Source organism: Bos mutus, chromosome 16 (assembly GCF_027580195.1).
Source record: "Bos mutus isolate GX-2022 chromosome 16, NWIPB_WYAK_1.1, whole genome shotgun sequence".
Classification (NCBI taxonomy): Eukaryota; Metazoa; Chordata; class Mammalia; order Artiodactyla; family Bovidae; genus Bos; species Bos mutus.
Window position 1 is genome coordinate 16,719,567 of NC_091632.1, and position 15,885 is coordinate 16,735,451.

The following is a 15,885-nucleotide window of genomic DNA, read 5'->3' on the forward strand; positions in this document are numbered from 1 at the left end:
GCTCCCCTGTTTCCTTGACATGCCCCTGATGGGGGTGGCAGGGGAAGCTGGGAGATGAATGTTAGAAAAACTCGGGTGTCTCGATCACGTGGCCCAGATCAATACTTCACATTTAAATGCAAAGCTGATAGACGAGACTGGTGTCTCCAGAATGGTCAGGTGGGTGGGAAGTGTGACCAAGAGGTGGCTTTGTCCTCCCAGTGGCAAACTTGTGTGTGTATGTATGTATGTGTGTGGGTGTGTGTGTGTGAACATCTGGAAAGCTGATTGAACTCGGGTTTGAACCAGATGTTAGACATCATGTCGACACAGCCTCTACCCCCATCCTTCATGTCTGGACCCAACGGTTCACCTGGATCCTTTCAAGGGACGCGGTACCCCATCCCTGCAGCCCTCGCTTGCTGCGTGGAGGGTGAGGCTGGGGAGACGCACAAAGGCAGCGCCATCAGAAGTGAGCCCGCCACTGGGGCCGCACCGCACGCCTGTCCCCTTTCTTCCAAAGGGCAGTCGAAGAACGACGGCGTCTCACTCTCCTGGCAGAGCATCAGTCCTTCGTGGAAGAGCTCTACTGTCGGGACAACTCGGCAGCTTCAAAGGCCTGAGGGTTCCCGCGGCTGAGAGCGGCCCGTGCTCGTGAACTCCAGGTCACCCCGCGGTGGTGAGCACACCCGCTCAGCTCCTCTCTGGCTTGCCCGGCCCTGGTGGAGGAAAACGAGTCCCTGATTTTTCAAGCCGGGGGAACACAATTACCTCCTTATCCATTTTTAAACAGCCTCTTCTCTTGCAAATCTCCGCTAATAAGCGCGGCTTATCTTTATTTACCAGGTAGCTCCTTTCTCTTCGGAGATACCACCAGGCCTGATGAAGGGAAGCAGAGAGAAAAGCGCTCCCTTCAAAGTACCAAGGACACAGCACTTTTCTATCTAAAAATACACAAATGTCCTTCTCCTTGGTGGAGGCTGACTTGTGACAGATAGAAGGAGACTGCTTTGGAAGGAGCCTTAGAGAACTCTGTGTGGCCTGGAACTCATGGGAGACCCCATTTAACTGTTCCTTGTCCTGCTCATCCTCCCACAGATGAGCTAAACACCATAAGGCAAAGGAAACTTGAAAATCAACTGGTCTTGCCCCCACCTCTGAGCAGAGTTACACCTTAGCCTTCAAAATTCTTAGATTAAAAGAGGTTAGCAAGGATGTTGTTTTTTTTTTCTTTCCCATAAACCAAGATGAAAGGCCTTATCCCAAGCTCAGATACTAAGAAATTCCTTTTACTGAAGTCTCTACTTCACAACTTTCATGCCACTTTAATGCTAAAAATGCTACCTCCCTAATTAGGCGATTCCTATGCAGGGTCCCTGGTAACTCAGATGGTAAAGAAATCCACTAGCAATATGGGAGACTGGGCTCCATCCCTGGGTTGAGAAGACCCCCTGGAGGAGGGCAGCGCAACCCACTCCAGTATTCTTGCCTGGAGAATCCCCATGAACAGAGGTGCCTGGCGGGCTGCAGTCTGTGGGGTAGCAAGGAATCAGACGTGACTGAGTGACCAAGCACGGCACACATGTAGTAGAATAGCAGCTCTGCTATATTTTATATGTCTTCAGAATACCCTGGAATATACAAACCACAGCCACGTGCATGAAATAGATACTAAAGCATACAGCAAATATATATTAAAGGGTATAGCAAGTTGGGACTCCTAATCTCTAAATCTGTCCATTTGTATTATTATAAAGACTGAACAAGAGAAGTTTCAGCCCCGTAAAACCCATAGACCTAGTAAAGACTCAAATCTCTGTCTCAGTTTCATGGGGAGCTCCAGGCAAGCACATTCCCAAGTCAGGTGTCACTAGGGGAGAGTAAATACCCTTCTCGAGCCCAAAGTATTGCAAATTTCCCAGGCAAAAATTTTATCCATTCTAGGAATATAGGCAATATTCTGCCCGGATCACCTATGCAAGGCTTCAAAGAGAAGAAATGGTCCCAGGATGGGCTGAACTGTGAGGTGCTTGGGTCAGGATTTGTATCTTCTTCATTTTTAAAATTTTTTCTTATTACAGGTCCCACCAGGGAAGCCAGTAGCTCAGTGGTAAAAAAGCTACCTTCTAATGCAAGAGTGCAGGAGACACAGGTTCGATCTCTGGGTCAGGAAGATCCCCTGGAGGAGGAAATGGCAACGCACTCCAGTATTCTTGTCTGGAGAATCCCATGGACAGAGGAGCCTGGTGGGCTACAGTCCATGGGGTCCCAAAGAGTTGGACACGACTGAGTAACTGAGAATGCATGCATGCATGCATAGGTCCCTATCCCCCTGCACTCATCTCATTCAGACTGCAACATCCATGACCTAGGGGACAATGATATACAATTACACACACAGAGCTCTGCACCTTATCCATCTTTTTAAATCCTTGACACTGCATAGGGACTGGTGGCGGTGATGATGATATGACAGCAATGACGATGATGACAGCAACTCGACTTCCTTCAGCACTTACAGTGTGCCAGGGGTTTTGCTATTAATACCTCCTCGATGTGCCTTAATTAATTTATTCCTCATAGCAATCCGTGAGGCAGGTATATTAACAACCTTATTCTGTAAATGAGGAAACTCAGAAACAAACTTGCGAATGTTTGTTAAGTAACTGCCCTCAAATCACACCTCTAGGAAGTGACCAGGGTTAAGATTGAAACCTAGATCTTTCTGACTCCTGAACTGGTGAACTGAACTACTTTGATGATACAGCTTGGGGCACGGTAGATGCTTAATAAATATACATTGAAGAGAGAGGATAACAGAATAGAGATGCCTGTGTGGTCTCTGGCTCTCAGTGGGACTAGGTTATTTCTACCCAATAAAAAAGTTAACAGGGCTCATTTGTAGCTATACGGATGGACCTGGAGATTATCATACTAAGCAAAGTAAGTCAGACAGACATACAGATATCCTGTGGTATTACTTATATGTGGAATCTGAAATATGACACAAATGAGCATCTCTGAAACAGACATAGAAAACAGATTTGTGGTTGCTGGGGAGGGGGTGTGTGGGGGTGCATTGGGAGTTTGGAATTAGCATATGCAGACTATTATATATGGGATGGATAAACAAATTCTACTGTGTAGCAGTAGGCTTCACTGGTGGCTTAGATGGTAAAGAATCTGCCTACAAAGCAGGAGATCCTGGTCTGATTCCTAGGTTGGGAAGATCCGCTGGAGATGGGAATAGCTACCCACTCCAGTATTCTTGCCAGGAAAATTCCATAGACAGAGGAGCCTGGCAGGCTACAGTCCATGGGGTTACAAAAAGTCAGACACGACTAAGGGACTAACACTTTCACTTTTACTGTCTAGCACAGGGAACTATATTCAATACACTGTAATAAACCATAATGGAAAAGAAAAAGTATGATTTTTAAAAAAATTTTTTTTAAGTAACAAGGCTCTGCTGATGGGACCCTTTGGCTTCTTGAAAATTACATGTGAATTAGGGGAATAAATATGTTGACATCTAGACCTAAATCACTAGTCAGGTGATGACAAGTGAGACTGACAGTCCGGAATGGGACGGCAGACGTTAGGAGCTTGGCCTTAGGTTGTGAGATTGCAGTTCAATAGGACTTGGATGAGGCATGGGAAAACCAGAAAAGCAGCTTCAGTCATGAACCTTTCTTTCCAGTTCTATTAAGGTCAGCCTTCAGCATTTAGCTCCAGGGCATGTGGGCTGAGGCTGAACCTTAGTCCTCTGTGGGATTGCCCTTGTTTCCCTTCGTGTACATTCTCCACCTGGCAAAATTCCCAGCTCTACCTGGTCCCATCAAAACCTAGTCCCAGCTGTAGCATCCCATTTCTTGTGGGGCAAGTCACTTAATTCCTCATCTATAGAATGGGTACATTTCATATCTGTTGTGCTTGACTCAGGATTCCTGAGTGGAATTATATAAAAGAGATTATTCATTTATCTTCTCAACAAATATTTATTGAGCAGTTGCTAACTAGCATCATATTGTGAGAGACACAGTGATGAATCAGACTGGCTCTTTCCCACAGAGATCTAGGCAATGTATACATGGCCAGGCAGGTTTATATTCCAAAGTGAAAATCATCAGTCCAAGAGAGGTCTAGGTACTGTGCTATGGGAACTCAGAGGGACAATGGATTGTTCCAGAAGGAGGTATGAAGGAAGGCTCCAAAATGGAAGCTGCAGCTTTTGAGCTGAGTCTCAAGAGATAAAATGGAAACAGTTTGGAAACAAAATTCCTCTGCAAATATTGGGCATAGGTTATAAATAATAACTAATTTATGGAATTTGCCATGTTCCAAACTAATGCCTGCCTAAACTAAGGAAGGGGCCTCCCTGGTGGCCCAGTGGTAAAGAACTCACTTGCCAATGTAGGAGTGAAAGTCTCTCAGTTCTGTCCAACTCTTTTCGACCCCATGGGCTGTAGCCTCCCAGGCTTCTCTGTCCATGGGATTCTCCAGGCCAGAATATTGGAGTGGGTAGCCATTCACTTTGCCAGGGGAATCTTCCAAACCCAGGGTTCGAACCTAGGTCTCCCACATTGCAGGCAGATTCTTTACTGTCTGAGCCACCAGGGAAGTGGCCTGATGTAAACACAGGTGGGCAGAATTCAAACACTGCCTCTCTGACAAAACTAAGCTAATAAAGCGAATGAATAAACAGATAATTCAGTCCCCTCAGAACTATGACTTAGGGAGAGATACATTTTGTGTCTTGGTGAACTATCTGGGAAATTGCATTTCAGATCCAGAAGGTACAGGAATAAAACGCCCTTCCTCTCAGGTAGAATCTCAAGAAACCCGGAGTAATTTGCATTGTGGCCGGTAGATGGCAGAAACGGACAAGAAAAGCATGGGAAACCACAGCGGGACACCCAGGTGGCTCCCAGTTTGCATCACAAAATGTATTTTGCCTACAGTGTAGTTTGTTTCAAGTAACAAATTCTCCCTCAAAGTGAGCTAGCTCCCAAGTAAAAACTATAATTGATTGAAATTCTCCAGCCACCCAGTCCCAGGACCGTGAGGATGGACCGTCCCAGCCGTTTCCTCTATAAAGCTGTCATCCAGCTCTGGCGGGTGCTGACCACCCCCGGACTCATTCCCAACTTCTCTTTCTGCTGCAGGAAATCTTGGGGCTGTGCAAGTGATAATGTCTGGAAAGTCCTTGGCAATGTCTGAAGAGTTCTACCCCTGTTGAGTTAAGAGAAAGGCCATCTGTGTATTTCTTCAACGATGTATGTTAAGCACCTGCTGTATGCCAGGCTCTGGGTTCAACCCAAAGTCTGCCCGCCACTATTTATCTCCTCCTGATTTGCCTGCTGCTCACTGTTGGAAAATGATCTAGGAAAGTTAGTTCTGTGGATTCATTTCCTAAGTAGCTCTGCCACAAACATAGGACAAACCGAAACTATCCTGGCAAAAACCTAAGAGAATTTGATTATCATCCTAAATAATAACTGTTACCTAAATGATAGGCAAACACCTAATAAGAAGTGTTTTACCTCTTGAAATATTAAAAAAGAGAATTCAGAATCTATAAAGGAAAGTATATTAAACTTGATTATATAAAAATTTTTATCGTCTCAACTGTAAAAAGTATTTTAAAATTCAAAACAAAAAGACTGTAAAACAGATGACAAAGGACAAATATTCTTAAATACCTTTAGGCTAAGAACTTGTAAATTAATCAAACGTGTATCAATCAGATCAGATCAGCCGCTCAGTCGTGTCCAATTCTTTGCGACCCCATGAATCGCAGCACGCCAGGCCTCCCTGTCCATCACCAACTCCCGGAGTTCACTGAGACTCATGTCCATTGAGTCAGTGATGCCATCCAGCCATCTCATCCTCTGTCATCCCCTTCTCCTCTTGCCCCCAATCCCTCCCAGCATCAGAGTCTTTTCCAATGAGTCAACTCTTCCCATGAGGTGGCCAAAGTCCTGGAGTTTCAGCTTTAGCATCATTCCTTCCAAAGAAATCCCAGGCCTGATCTCCTTCAGAATGGACTGGTTGGATCTCCTTGCAGTCCAAGGGACTCTCAAGAGTCTTCTCCAACACCACAGTTCAAAAGCATCAATTCTTCGGCGCTCAGCCTTCTTCACAGTCCAACTCTCACATCCATACATGACCACAGGAAAAACCATAGCCTTGACTAGACAGACCTTTGTTGGCAAAGTAATGTCTCTGCTTTTGAATATGCTATCTAGGTTGGTCATAACTTTCCTTCCAAGGAGTTAGCATCTTTTAATTTCATGGCTGCAGTCACCATCTGTAGTGATTTTGGAGCCCAGAAAAATAAAGTCTGACACTGTTTCCACTGTTTCCCCATCTATTTCCCATGAAGTGATGGGACCAGATGCCATGATCTTCGTTTTCTGAATGTTGAGCTTTAAGCCAACTTTTTCACTCTCCACTTTCACTTTCATCAAGAGGCTTTTGAGTTCCTCTTCACTTTCTGCCATAAGGGTGGTGTCATCTGCATATCTGAGGTTATTAATATTTCTCCCGGCAATCTTGATTCCAGATTGTGCTTCTTCCAGTCCAGCGTTTCTCATGATGTACTCTGAATATAAGTTAAATAAACAGGGTGACAATATACAGCCTTGACGTACTCCTTTTCCTATTTGGAACCAGTCTGTTGTTCCATGTCCAGTTCTAACTGTTGCTTCCTGACCTGCATACAAATTTCTCAAGAGGCAGGTCAGGTGGTCTGGTATTCCCATCTCTTTCAGAATGTCCCACAGTTTATTGTGATCCAAACAGTCACAGGCTTTGGCATAGTCAATAAAGCAGACATAGATGCTTTTCTGGAACTCTCTTGCATTTTCCATGATCCAGCGGATGTTGGCAATTTGATCTCTGGTTCCTCTGCCTGTTCTAAAATCAGCTTGAACATCAGGAAGTTCATGGTTCACATATTGCTGAAGCCTGGCTTGGAGAATTTTGAGCATTACTTTACTAGCATGTGAGATGAGTGCAATTGTGTGGTAGTTTGAGCATTCTTTGGCATTGCCTTTCTTTGGGATTGGAATGAAAACTGACCTTTTCCAGTCCTGTGGCCACTGCTGAGTTTTCCAAATTTGCTGGCATATTGAGTGCAGCACTTTCACAGCATCATCTTTCAGGATTTGGAATAGCTCAACTGGAATTCCATCACCTCCACTAGCTTTGTTCGTAGTGATTCTTTCTAAGGCCCGTTTGACTTCACATTCCAGGATGTCTGGCTCTAGGTCAGTGATCACACCATCGTGATTATCTGGATCATGAAGATCTTTTTTGTATGGTTCTTCTGTGTATTCTTGCCATCTCTTCTTAATATCTTCTGCTTCTATTAGGTCCATACCATTTCTGTCCTTTATCGAGCCCATCTTTGCATGAAATGTTCCTTTGGTATCTCTGATTTTCTTGAAGAGATCCCTAGTCTTTTCCATTCTGTTGTTTTCCTTTATTTCTTTGCATTGATCTCTGAAGGCTTTCTTATCTCTTCTTGCTATTCTTTTGAACTCTGCATTCAGATGTTTATATCTTTCCTTTTCTCCTTTGCTTTTCGCTTCTCTTCTTTTCACAACTATTTGTAAGGCCTCCCCAGACAGCCATTTTGCTTTTTTGCATTTCTTTTCCATGGGGATGGTCTTGATCCCTGTCTCCTGTACAATGTCACGAACCTCTGTCCATAGTTCATCAGGCACTCTATCTACCAGATCTAGGCCCTTAAATCTATTTCTCACTTCCACTGTATAATCATAAGGGATTTGATTTAGGTCATACCTGAATGGTCTAGCGGTTTTCCCTACTTTCTTCAATTTAAGTCTGAATTTGGCAATAAGGAGTTCATGGTCTGAGCCACAGCCAGCTCCTGGTCTTGTTTTTGCTGACTGTATAGAGCTTCTCCATCTTTGGCTGCAAAGAATATAATCAATCTGATTTTGGAGTTGACCATCTGGTGATGTCCATGTATAGAGTCTTCTCTTGTGTTGTTGGAAGAGGGTGTTTGTTATGACCAGTGCATTTTCTTGGCAAAACACTATTAGTCTTTGCCCTGCTTCATTCCGTATTCCAAGGCCAAATTTGCCTGTTACTCCAGGTGTTTCTTGACTTCCTACTTTTGCATTCCAGTCCCCTATAATGAAAAGGACATCTTTTTTGGGTGTTAATTCTAAAAGGTCTTGTAGGTCTTCATAGAACCGTTCAACTTCAGCTTCTTCAGCATTACTGGTTGGGGCATAGACTTGGATTACTGTGATACTGAATGGTTTGCCTTGGAAATGAACAGAGATCATTCTGTCGTTTTTGAGATTGCATCCAAGTACTGCATTTCAGACTTTTTTTGACCATGATGGCCACTCCATTTCTTCTGAGGGATTCCGGCCCGAAGTAGTAGATATAATGGTCATCTGAGTTAAATTCACCCATTCCAGTCCATTTCAGTTCACTGATTCCTAGAATGTCAACATTCACTCTTGCTGTCTCTTGTTTGACCACTTCCAATTTGCCTTGATTCATGGACCTGACATGTATCAATAACCTTTCTTAAATCAGCAATATGGGCAAAGGCATGCAGTTCATAGGATTTTTTTTTCCAAAGGGAAAATAGCCAATAAAACATCAGTTCAGTTCAGTCGCTCAGTCGTGTCTGACTCCGCAACCCCATAGACTGTAGCACACCAGGCTTCCCTGTCCATCACCAACTCCTGGAGCTTGCTCAAATTCATGTCCATCATGTTGGTGATGCCATCCAACCATATCATCCTCTGTCGTCCCCTTCTTCTTCTGCCCTCAATCTTTCCCAGCATCAGGGTCTTTTCAAATGAGTCAGTTCTTTGCATCAGGTGGCCAAAGTACTGGAGTTTCAGCTTCAACATCAGTCCTTCCAATGAATATTCAGGACTGATTTCCTTTAAGATGGACTGGTTGGATCTCCTTGCTGTCCAAGGGACTCTAAAGAGTCTTCTCCAACACCACCCTTCAAGAGCATCAATTCTTTGGCGCTCAGCTTTCTTTCTAGTCCAACTCTCACATCCAAACATGACTACTGGAAAAACCATAACCTTGACTAGATGGACCTTTGTTGGCAAAGTAATGTCTCTGCTTTTTAACATGCTGTCTAGGTTGGTTATAACTTTCCTTCCAAGGAGTAAGCGTTTTTTAATTTCATGGCTGCAGTCACAATCTGCAGTGATGTTGGAGCCCCCCAAAATAAAGTCTGTCACTGTTTCCATTGTTTCCCCATCTATTTGCCGTGAAGTGATGGGACCAGATGCCATGATCTTAGTTTTCTGAATCTTGAGTTTTAAGCCAACTTTTTCACTCTCCTCTTTCACTTTCATCAAGAGGCTCTTTAGTTCTTCTTTGCTTTCTGCCATAAGGGTGGTGTCATCTGCATATCTGAGGTTATTGATATTTCTCCCGGAAGTTCTGATTCCAGCTTGTGCTTCAGCCAGCCCGGCATTTCGCATGATGTACTCTGCATATAAGTTAAATTGGCTCAATTTTATTCATAATTAAATGCATTTTTTAATAAGTTTGGCTTTATTTCTCTGTATTCAATTTATTTTATCATTTCTGGCTGTGCTGGGTCTTCACGCCTATGTGCAGGCTTTCTCTTGCTGTGCTGAGAGGGGCTTACTCTCTCGTGGGGCTGTGTGGGCTTCTCATCGTGGTGGCCTCTCTGGTCGCAGAGCACAGAGCTCTGTGCATGTGAGTTCAGTAGTTGTGGTACATGAGCCTAGTTGCACATGGGGTTGCATGGGGGTCTTCACGGTCTAGGGATCAAACCCGTATCCCCTGCATTCACAGGCAGATTCCTAACCACTGGACCATCAGAGAAGTCCAAACGCACTTTTAAATAGCTTACTTTTGAGTTTAGCTCTCTCCCAGGATACTAACAAGTGGAAACTGGCCAAACTTTTAAAGGAGCAATTTGGCAACATTTAAAAACATGTCTGCGTGGCCTTGACTCAGACATCCCAGTTTTCTCTGCTTCCCTCACTCCCTGGGTGCACTCACCCACTCCCACGTCTTCAAACGTGTCCTGTTGGCCGCTGATGCCCAAACCAGGGAGCCAGCCCTGAGCGCTCCTCTGCCCACGGCTCCTTTCTGAACCTGCCCCCCAGCTGTGTGACAAACACGGCAAAGCTCAGCCCCCACAGGGACCCTTCCTCGCTGCCCCACCTCCTCAGACGCAAGCCTGTTGCCTGTCCCCCTCCCACGCCTTCTCAGTAAACGGCCCCACCACTCAGCATTTTAGCAAAGTCTCAAACCCGGGAGTCATCCTTGATACTCCTTTCTCTTTGACCATGCCAGGAACATTTCTGTCTCGGGGCCTTGGCACTTGCTGTTCTAGAATGTTCTCTCCCTCGCTCTGTGATGGGAAGTCAGATGTTCAGCCCAGTGTTCAGGTCTTTCATTAGAGAAGTCTTCCCTGACCTCCCTCTCTGAAACAGAAACCCTATCGCTCTCTACTCCCTCGCCCTGCTTTGTCATTCTTAGCCCACATCTTGACATACTAATATATTTGCCTATGTATTATCTTTCTATCCACTGGCAGATAAGCACCATTAAAACAGAGCCCTCATCTGTCTTCAACACAGTGTTCCTAATACCCAGAACATTTCCTGACACATAGCAAGCTCTTAAAAATAGGTGTAGAATAAGTGGATCTAGGACTTTAACCTGTAGAAGCTCATTGCAGACTATATGTATATATAGTAAGTAATTGTATTTAATATATGTTCAATTAAATGTGCCTTAATAGGGACTTGTTGCTGTTTTTTAGTCGCTCGGTCATGTCCAACTCTTTTGTGACTCTGTGGACTGTAGCCCGCCAGGCTCTTCTATCCATGGGATTTCCCAGGCAAGAATACTGGAGTGGATTGCCATTTCCTTCTCCAGAGGATCTTCTCGACTCAGAGAACAAACCCATGTCTTCTGTATTGCAGGCAGATTCTTTACTGCTGGGCCCCCAGGGAAGACCCTTAATAGGGACTAGTTAACAATTAAATGAACTATGATAATGTTTTTAAAAACTTCAATTTCTGCATATAGAATATAGAGGGGATAGAAGTACCTACCTCATATGGTTTTTATGAGAATAAAATAAAATGATGCTCAGTAATTGGTACCTAGACACCCTCAATAAATGCAGTCATTTCTTAGCAGTCATTTTTTAAAAAATGAAACCATCAATATCTTTAGACCATGAAATTTTTGCACCTTGTTTTATGTCCCTGGATATCTTCCAGTGTCTCCTAGTTTATAGTCTATGGAAAATTGAATAGAATCTTTATCCTACTGTTGTGTGAAAATTGTAGAAATCAATTATATCAGAACAACATGCTGTTAAATGAAATAAAAGCTGAAGTTGCAAAGCAGTATAAATATTAATATAGTACTAGAATAAGGAAAATATCTGGGAACTGGGCTTCCCAGGTGGCGCTAGTAGAAAAGAACCCACCTGCCAATGCAGGTAAGAGATGTAATTCAGTCCTTGGGATGGGAAGATCCCCCGGAAGAGGAAATGGCAACCCACTCCAATATTCTTGCCTGGAGAATCCCACGGACGGAGGAACCTGGCGGGCTATAGTTCAAAAGGATCACAAAAGTCAGACACAACTGAAGCCGCTTAGCACACAGGCACCCCCCAAACCAATGATGACTGGTCTGCTACCTAAGGCAAATAGAGTTCTCAGAGAAAGACATGGGGAAGAGAGCAGGAACCAGGCATATTGCTATTTTATTTAAATATATTTCTGTACCGTTTTTGAATGTTTTTTAAAGCATATTTACTTCTTTTACAATGCTTTTTTTTTTAGCTTTGAAAAAAGATGGTACATGGAAACCAGAGAAGCCAGAGCTGCTCAGACTATCAGAGAAGCACTCTGTTGTTAGGCTGCAAGAGGGAACTGCATTGACCTTCCAGAAAGCTGAAGTCAAGTTAGTAAAGGGATTTTGACTCTAACCTGCCCTGCGGTTTCACTGATGATATCTGACACTATACTAAACGTTTGAGAAAAGTGTAGTTATTAGATTTGACTTTTAAGGAAGCTCACAGGATGGCTATGAGGCTTAAGTGAACTAACAAATTTGAAACACAGAGCCTTGTACACAACAAGTGTCCATTACATACCAGCTGTGTCAGAATCTGATGCAGAGAGAAACATGTGTAAGGATAAAGAGAGTTACTAACCTGCATTTACTGTTTGCTTGCTTCACTGATAATTGAGCATCTACTGTGGACAAGGCTTTGGGGCAGGTATGGCACAGAGCAGACAGACTGCTGCTTTACCCTCTGGAGAATGCCTTCCCTTACTCCTTGAACCACTGCAGGGCTCCCGGGGTTAGTCAAGACTTGGGGAAGCTTGGCTATTTATGTATCATGCTGGATTTTCGTCTGCAATTAAGTTTACAGAGTGACAGAAGCTCAATGTCTACTTTTAAGTTTAGAAATTAATCTGTATCACAAGTGCTTTCCTGAGCAATGAAATGGCATGAAAGTTGTCCCTAAACAGCAGTATTCCAGAAGGGTAATTTGGATGAAATTACATACTTCACAGATGTCACCAGGTTCTCTGCACCATTCATGTGGCAGATCTAGCAACCACAAAGGTTCTAAGGAGAAAAGACCACACTTGCGGTGCAAAGTAACTTCCCTGGTAGCTCAGCTGGTAAAGAATCCGCCTGCAATGCAGGAGACACTGGTTCAATTCCTAGGTTGGGAAGATCCCCTGGAGAAGGGATAGGCTACCCACTCCATTATTCTTGGGTTTCCCTGATGGCTCACACAGTAAAGAATCCACCCGCAAAGTGGGAGACCTGGGTTTGATCCCTGGGTTGGGAATCCCCTGGAGGAGGGCATGGCAACCCACACTAGTATTCTTGCCTGGAGAATCCCCATGGACAGAGGAGCCTGGCAGGCTACAGTCCCTGGGGTCACAAAGAGTCAGACACAACTGAGCGACTAAGCACAGCACAACCCATTACCTAAGAAGGGGGTTTTCTATCATTAAGGTTAAAACTCACTGTTGCTATGCTCATGTACGAGAGTCAAGGTTTCCATGGACACTTCTGGAACATTATTTACTTGAAAAGGGCCATACATCCCAAGCACCAGCAGCCCAAGGAGGAAGCATCAGTGTGGGGAGGCAGATTGGGATACAATTTCAACAAAACTGCCCCGAGCATCCTCCCAAGTCCAACTTGGAAGACTCTCTCTGAAAGAGCTCAGTTCGTACAGAAATCATACACATTTGTGGCTATCTGCTTACATGGGTTTGTTGTGCTGACCCTCCATCCATTCATTTCACAAGAATTTCCTTAGAATCACTTTGATTAACTTTTTTAACTTCTCTTATGGGAAACAGTTCAGTACCACACTCAGAGTGGATGCTCCCAAAGCCATCTGTAGATGTTGGGAACAGAACAAGTGGACATGAAAAAAAATTATATAAGTCCTTTGAACCACAGAAAACATTCTAGAGCTTTGTTCTGTGTTTTCTCCATACTACCTTCTGCTCAAGCAAGGCACTGAACAGAGGACACAGCAATAGCAAGGCTGGCCCTGTTATTAATATTTGTGGAAGGGGAATGCATAAGACTAAATTGAAGGCCATTGAGGCCCACAATTCTGGAATGGTTTCTGTGGAAGAAGGAGACAGTCAGGAAGAAGTTATGCTTCTTGTTGCCCACTTCTGATGACCCTCCAGGACTAACCTAATCCCATTAGCTGCTGCTCCTTATGAAGTATCCTTTCTGTCTGCCTAAATGGAGGAGACCCAGGTTCCATCCCTGGGTCAGGAAGATCCCCTGGGGAAGGGGACAGCTACCCACTTCTGTATTCTCACCTGGAGAAGGCCATGGACAGAGGAGACTGGCGGGCTACAGTCCATGGAGTCACAAAGAGTTGGACATGACTGAGTGACTAACACTCACTTTTCCACCTTTGGTTTAAACTAAACCAGACATCACCCAAAGTTGGTTTTGTTTAAACCTTCTCCCTCCATTTTAGGATCTGAATTCAAATTATGAGCTTAGTCCATATCACCTCATATAGGAAGTTTCCCCCAAAGACGCTAGGTAAAACTCAACAGTAAGAAAATAAATGATCCAATCATAAGATATACACACATTTGGTGTATGCTTTCCCCGAAGAAGATATAAACATGGCACAGGAAAAAAATACTCCACATGTCATCAGGGAAATGGAAATTAAAACAACAATTTTGCATATCTATTAGAATGGCTAAAATCCAAAACCCTGACAACACCAACTGCTGGCAAAGATGTGGGGTGTCAGGAACCCTCATTCACTGCTGGCAGGAACACGAAGTGGTACAGCCGCTTTGGAGCTCAGTTCGACAAGCTTTACACAAAGCTCAACATGCTCTTACCATATGATCAAGCAATTGCTCTCTTTGCTATTTACCCAAAAGAGCTGAAAACTTACATCCACAGGAAAAAGAAAGAAACTTGCACATGGATGTTTATAGCAGCTGCATTTATAACTGCTGAAACTTGAAAGCAACCAAGGTATCTTTCAGTAAGAGAAGAGATACACTGTGGTATACGCAAACAATGGAATATTATTCAGCACCAAAAAGAAATGGACTAGCAGGCCATGAAGAGACCTGGGGGATACGTAAATGTATATCACTAAGTGAAAGAAGTCAATTTTAAAAAGCTACATATTCCATGTGAAGCTAAGTCGCTTCAGTTGTGTCTGACTTTTTGTAACCCTGTGGACTGTATTCCACCAGGCTCCTCTGTCCATGGGATGCTCCAGGCAAGGATACTAGAGTGGGTTGCCATGCCCTCCTCCAGGGGATCTTCTGACCCAGGGATCGAACCTGTGTCTCTTATGTCTCCTGCATTGTAGGTGGATTCTTTACCACTAGCGCCACCTTGGAAGCCCACATATCTATGCATGATTCCAACTACATGACTTTTTGGAAAAGGCTGCAACATTGTGACTCTTAAGAAAAACATAATTTGGTTGTTGGGATGAACAAAAGATATTTCTTATATATATATGGGCTATGTCGTGGTTCTTGGCTCAGGGTTCCCAAAACCTTTGGAATTTCCTGAGTGTTAAGAGTATTCAAGGTGTCTTTTGTTATTTAATGAGGTGGCTTTGGGGAAAGCACCTAAGGATGGGGCTGATTGCCAGTGGAACCAATTCTGTGATTGATCCCTGGGCTAGAATTTGCAATCCCACAACACTTGACATCCAGGGAGGGGAAGAGGGTTGGGTTTGAATTAATCCCAATGGCCAATGATTTAATCCCTCATGCCTATGCAACGAAGCCTCCATAAAACACACACAAGGATGGGATACAGAGAGCATTCAGGCTGATGGCCATGTGGAGATGTGGAGAACATGCCTAGAGAGGGTGCGGAAGCTCTGTGCCCTTTCCTCGTGCCTTGTCCTCTGCCTCACTCCCATATGGCTGTTCCTGAGTCATATCTTTTTATAATAAGCCACTATGCTAGCATTTTATTTAAAATGCTTCTCTGAGTTCCATGAGTTGCTCTAGCAAATTAATTGACCCAAAGGAGAAGGTCATAAGAATGTCTAAATTATAACCAGTTGATTAGAAGCACAAGTAACAACCTGGGTTTGCAATCGGCAACTAGGGGCTTGGGCACAGGCTTGTAGGACTGAATCCTTAAGCTGTGGAATCTGATACTATTTCTGGGTCGATAGTGGCGGAAATGAATTGAGTTGTAAGACACCGAGCTGGTGTCCCAAGAATTGCATGTTGATATGGGAACCCCCACCCCTACCTTGGAAATTGGGTTCAGGGATTCATTTACATGGATTCAGTTAAAAAAAAAAATTCAGTGGTTGTCAGGCATTATAGGGAGGAAGGA